The sequence below is a fragment of the Babylonia areolata genome, chromosome 10 (assembly GCF_041734735.1).
Source record: "Babylonia areolata isolate BAREFJ2019XMU chromosome 10, ASM4173473v1, whole genome shotgun sequence".
Classification (NCBI taxonomy): domain Eukaryota; kingdom Metazoa; phylum Mollusca; class Gastropoda; order Neogastropoda; family Buccinidae; genus Babylonia; species Babylonia areolata.
This window is the reverse complement of record NC_134885.1, coordinates 9017607-9024510: the sequence shown is the minus strand read 5'-3', so window position 1 is coordinate 9024510 and position 6904 is coordinate 9017607.

Sequence of the window (6904 nt, the reverse complement as noted above, 5' to 3'; positions counted from 1 at the left end):
ACAGACAGACAGAGACAGAGACAGACAGACAGACAGACAGACAGACAGAGACAGAGACAGAGAGACACAGAGAGAGGCAGACAGACAGACAGACAGACAGAGACAGAGAGAGACACAGAAAGATACTGACATTCTCATAATAATATTACAGCAAGCGTATGTGATTCCGAAAATAAATAGCCTCTCTTTCTTTCTATTATTGCAAGTGAATGACATTCTGGGAGTTGCCAATGAAAGCACCGAATAAAATGGTTTATGGAGAACTTGACAGATATATCCCTTCTTTGTCAGTTCGACCAGTCGATCGGCAAAACTAATAGCGGTTTTGTCTTCTTCAGATGGAAAAAACGAGATTACTAAAGCAAGCTTATTTGATGATGCTAGCAATGATTTAACTCTCTCCATACGAACGGCGAAAGAGACGACGTTAACAGCGTTTCACCCCAATTACCATCATCAAAATATTGCAAGCGGAAGGCTCTTATACTGAAGAGGTGAATGTTGACAAAGAATACCACAATTCTGACGACGGAAGTTAAAGGTTGGGTCATTCAGACACCTACTGGACATCCGAGGGGTCTGTGTAGAGGAGAAGATAGATAAAAAGAAAACAAGAAAACAATACAAAACAAAAAAACCCTGCTAGGTTCGGATACGAGACAATGAATGTTAAATTGAATTTTTCTTTTTTATGGAACAATCACGGTGACGAAAATTGTGAACAACTATTTTCTAGTATCTAGGCAGCATCTGGTGGATATGTGCATGCAAGAATGGTCTTCAATGATAAGACACAGCGACAGATTTGATCTATACAATGAAAGATGTATATGGAAATGAGAATGAAATGATACTTACTGTATGTCGATTTATTTTGCTTTAGAGTGGCACTGACAAATTTGGTGTTTGAAAACACTGGGAATCCGAGAGGAAAATGTGCATTGTTTGTGGAAAGACAGTAGACAATAAACACAGCTATATTTACAAGTGTCCCTTGTATACAGACATTACACAGAATACACCCATTCACAGGCTTATAGAAGGTACACACACACACACACACACACAAAAAAAAACCCCAACAACAACAAAAAACAAAAAAAACAACAACAACACACACACACGCACGCACACACACTCAACCGTAATGCTGCGAAGTTTAATTTTCTTGCCATGAAAAAAAAAAGACGGCGTTTCCTTAGAGACCAAACACCCGAAGTATTTTTTTTTAACCTAATTCAGCATCAATCAGATAACAATATCTTATGTGATAAAAAACAAAACAAAAAACAAAAAAACGAACACACACACACACACACACACACACACACACACACACACACACACACACACACACACACACACACACACACACAGAGAACGAAAAGGGGCTGAACCCTGACACAAGAATGACGATACTGATTGTTGGTTACCCTCTCATGTTGCGCTCAGCATCGAAATGTTAAAACACTGTGCACATAAATTTGATATAATACTACTAATAATGATAATGATAGTATTTATATAGCGCTGAATCTTGTGCAAAGACAAATCTAAGCGCTTCCACACCAGTCATTCACGCATGCATAACTCTAAAACTGAAGAAGAAACTGAAGACAAGGAAGAGGCAGGGGAGGGAGGCTATCTTGTGAAGAGGTGGATTTTAAGGCCAGACTTGAAAGAGCTGAGTGCGGAGACCTGACGAAGCGAAAGAGGAAGTTCATTCCAAATGCAAGGTCCAGCGACAGAGAAAGAACGGCGTCCAACAGTGGAGTGTTTGAATATGAGTATGCGTAAACAGATTGGATCCGAAGCCGATCGTAGAGAGCGAGATGGAGTGTAGAGGTGAAGACAGCCACAAAGACAGGAAGGGGCAGATTTGTGGATACATTTATAACATAGAGTGCTGATCTTGTACTTTATTCTGAGTGAGACAGGGAGCCAATGGAGATGCTGCAAAATAGGAGTGATGTGCTCAGATCTGTTCTTTCTAAGGACGAGTCGGGCAGCAAAGTTTCGTATGCACTGAAGAGACTGAATGGATGAAGCAGGCAGACCAGACAAAAGAGAGTTACAGTAGTCAAGGCGATAGAGAATGAGAGAAACGACAGGTCTAGATGTTGGGTCAGTGGACAGATATTTCCGAATGGAACTGATCCATATAATTTGGTAAATTACGTTTGTTAACCGCATTGTGACTACGTGGAGTGATGGCCTAGAGGTAACGCGTCCGCCTAGGAAGCGAGAGAATCTGAGCGCGGTGGTTCGAATCCCGGCTCAGCCGCCGATATTTTCTCCCCCTCCACTAGACCTTGAGTGGTGGTCTGGACGCTAGTCATTCGGATGAGACGATAAACCGAGGTCCCGTATGCAGCATGCACTTAGCGCAAGTAAAAGAACCCACGGCAACAAAAGGGCTGTTCCTGATAAAATTCTGGAGAAAAATCCACTTCGACAGGAAAAACAAATAAAACTGCAGTCAGGAAAAAAAAAAGAAAAAAAAAAAGAAGGGTGGCGCTGTAGTATAGCGACGCGCTTTTCCTGGGGAGAGCAGGCCGAATTTCACACAGAGAAATCTGTTGTGATAAAAAGAGAAATACAATACAATACAATATAATACCTTCCACTAATTGCTGAAACCCCACCCTCCCACCCCAACCCCCACCTTTCTCCAACTCTCTTTATGTGAACATATGCCCATGCCCATATGTATGAAACATTTCTTTTTGTTCATTCATTCGTTCTTTCTCTTTCTCCCTCCTCTTCCAACCTCTCTATCTTTGTATGTGTGTGTGTATGTATGTATGTATGTATGTATGTATGTATGTATGTGTGTGTGTGTGTGTGTGTGTGTGTGTGTGTGTGTGCGCGCGCGCGTACGTGCGGGCCTGCGTGCTTGTGTGTGTTGGCGTCCGCGAGCGCTCGCGCGGGTGCGTGTATGTCTGTATATGCGTATGTGTGTGTGTGTGTGTGTGTGTGTGTGTGTGTGTGTGTGTGTGTGTGTGTGTGTGTGTGTTGGCGTGCGCGAGCGCCCGCGCGGGTGTGTGTGTGTGTGTGTGTGTGTGTGTGTGTGTGTGTGTGTGTGTGCGTGCGTATGAGTGTGTGTGTGTGTGTGTGTGTGTGTGTGTGTGTGTGTGTGTGCGTGTGTGTTGGCGTCCGCGAGCGCTTGCGCGGGTGCGTGTGTGTCTGTATGTGCGTATGAGTGTGTGTGTGTGTGTGTGTGTGTGTGTGTGTGTGTGTGTGTGTGTGTGTGTTTGTGTATGTGCGTATGAGTGTGTGTGTGTGTGTGTGTGTGTGTGTGTGTGTGTGTGTGTGTGTGTGTGTGTGTGTGTGTGTGTGTGTGTGTGTGTCTGAAGATCACTCGTGCGCTCGTATCTCAGAACAAGAGAGAACACAAAGAACATAAAGAAGAAGACAGGAAACGTGAAGAATGAGCTTTCAGTTGCAAAAAAACTGTTTGCTTGTTTGTTTGTTGTTGTTTGTAACTCGGAGCAATCATTCCATGATCTCTGCACACACACACACAACAATAAGTCTCGGGTTCTGTCACTGTAGTCCATCCAATCTCAAAGGAAATGGCTTAGAAACAGCAGCAAGTGTCCGTTGTCCATTTGGCGAATTTTGTAAGGAAGTTAATTTAATCCCAGGATAGTAAAAAAAAGAAAGAAAGGAAGAAAAACATAACAAAACAAATAAATGTGTGGGGGTGTAGGTGGGGGTAGGGGGTGTGTGTGGATAGGGGGGGGGGGGCGTGTTGAGGATGGGGTGCTTGAATGTGTTTTGGTGTGATTTGAGAGAGAGAGAGAGGGTGGGGTGGGTGGTGTTGGGGGGGTGGGGGTGGGGGTGGGGGGGCAGACAGACGGACAAACAGACTGACTGGGACAGAGAGACTGTGCAGTACATCATATTACAATGCAGCACAGCACAGCACAGCATAGCACAGCACAGCACAGCACAGCACAGCACAGCACAGTATAGCACAGCACAGCACAGCACAGCACAGCACAGCAGAGTGCAGTAAGCGAAACATAACACGTTACCATACAACATAAGCACAACATAACAAAGTACCATACAGCACAATACAGTACAGTACAGTACAGTACAGCGTAGCGCAGCACAGCACAGCACAATGCGGTAAGCACAACATAACATAGTACCACACTGTACAGCACAGCACAGCACAGCACAGCACAGTGTAGTAAGCACAACATAACACAGCACAACACAGTGCAGTAAGCCCCGCACAGCACAGCACAGCACAGCACAGCACAGAGCAGTAAGCATAACATAACACAGCACAGCACAGCACAGCACAGTGCAGTAAGAACAGAGCAGTAAGCACAACATAACACAGTACAGCACAGCACAGCACAGTGCAGTAAGCACAACATAACACAGTACAGCACAGCATAGCACAGCACAGCACAGCACAGCACAGCACAGTGCAGTAAGCACAACATAACACAGTACAGCACAGCATAGCACAGCACAGCACAGTGCAGTAAGCACAACATAACACAGTACCATACAGTACAGCACAGTGCAGTAAGCACAACATAACACAGTACCACACTGTACAGTACAGCACAGCACAGCACAGCACAGCACAGCACAGTGCAGTAAGCACAACATAACACAGTACAGCACAGCACAGTACAGCACAGCACAGCACAGCACAGCACAGTGCAGTAAGCACAACATAACACAGTACCATACAGTGCAGGACAGCACAGTCCAGGAGAGTACAATGCCATATAATTGTGTGCAGTACAGTACAGAACATGATAGAACAGCAAAATGTAGAATTGTATAACAGAAAAAAGAGTCAAATTAACCGATCTCATACGATAAAAAACAGCACACACACACACACACACACACACACACAGACACACACACAGGCACACACACAGACACACACACACACACACACACACACACACACACACACACACACGCACCAACAAGCAAAACGTTACACGCACAAAGAAAACAAGAAGAAAATGCTATGGCTGAAAGATTAGCTTCTAGCACTTTCTTTTCTTTGTTGTTTAAAGCGAAGCCGACCACAAGGGCCGGATCAGAGCAGGGGGGAAAAAAAGTCCCCCACCCCTTCCTCTGCCGCCTCCCCGAAAAAAAAAGAAAGAAAAAAAAAACAACTAGCAAAAACAAAACAACAACAACAACAACAACAAACAAATAAACAGCTCAGCCGCCGATATTTTCTCCCCCTCCACTAAGACCTTGAGTGGTGGTCTGGACGCTAGTCATTCGGATGAGACGATAAACCGAGGTCCCGTGTGCAACACGCACTCAGCGCACGTAAAAGAACCCACGGCAACAAAAGGGTTGTTCCTGGCAAAATTCTGTAGAAAAATCCACTTGGATAGGAAAAACAAATAAAACTGCATGCAGGAAAAATACAAAAACAAAAAAAAATGGGTGGCGCTGTAGTATAGCGACGCGCTCTCCCTGGGGAGAGCAGCCCGAATTTCACACAGAGAAATCTGTTGTGATAAAAAGAAATACAAAAACAAAACAAAACAAAAAAGCAAACAAACAAAAAACAAAAACAAACAACTAAATTAATGTTGATCTCGTAGAATCTGAAACACATTATCCGTTCCACAACACCCATGCGTCTATTCAGCCTGAAACATTTCGACCGAAACATCGCCCTCACCGCCTGAGCGACTTCAATATAATAACGTACTTTACACAAAAAAAACCTTCATCACGCTTACGGACCCAAGAATGAGGAAAAACGTGTGTGTCGTGTGTGTGTGTGTGTGTGTGTGTGTGTGTGTGTGTGTGTGTGTGTGTGTGTGTGTGTGTGTGTGTGTGTGTGTGTGTGTGTGGACGTAGGGGGGCTAGGGCAGGGCAGGGCAGGTTATTTTGGAACCCCTGGTACCAACCAACCACCCACCTACCCACCCACCCACCCACCCACCCCTTCCACACTGTGCTGGTCTTGCCCCTCCTGATTTTGTCTCAAAGTGCCTGTGGCGCAATGGCTGCCACTCTTTTCGACACCATGTGAAGAAATTCACATCTCCTCCCCTCTCAAAAAAAACCAAAGAAGTCTGTTCTTCCAGTTCATTCTCAGACCCTTGCCAGGAGGGAGAGAATATAAAATTTCCGGGTTTTTTTTGTTGTTGTTGTTTATTCGTGTGGTTTTCTTTGAAGACAGGTGAGTTGAAAAAAGTGAGTTGAGAGAGAGAGAGAGAGAGAGAGAGAGAGAGAGAGAGAGAGAGAGAGAGAGAGAGAGAAGTTGTTGACAGTTTTTGCGTGAAAGTGTAACGAGACAGTACGAACTTGTAGTCTTGTTCTTCTTCTCCTTCTTCTTCTTCGTTCGTGGGCTGCAACTCCCACTCCCACGTTCACTTGTATGAACACTAGTGGGTTTTTACGTGTATGACCGTTTTTACCCCGCCATGTAGGCAGCCATTCTCCGCTTTAGGGGGTCCAAATAGTAGTCAACATCATGGGTCGGAAAGTAATTTTTGTTGTTGTTGTTTTGAAGAATGTGCGAGTCATGTTAACTACACTTTTCAACAGAAGGTTTTAGATTATTAAGGATAGCAAGCCACTCGCGAAAGAGTTATACTATCTTTATTTATCAATCTATTTATTTTGAAAGAGTTTGGAAAGAGTATGTTTAGTTTTGCTTCTTCGTGATGCCATCATGAGCAGAATAATTTACAAATTCTCGTAACGGGTTATTCCGTTGTTGAATATCTATCTGTCTATCCCTCTATCTATATATCTATCTATTTATCCATCCATCTTTCTATCTACCTATCTGACACGGTTGAGCATTTGTATGGTTTGACAGTCCTGATATGGCCCTGTGCGGTCGGCTAGACTATAAGCAAGAAGATCAAGAACACACACACACACA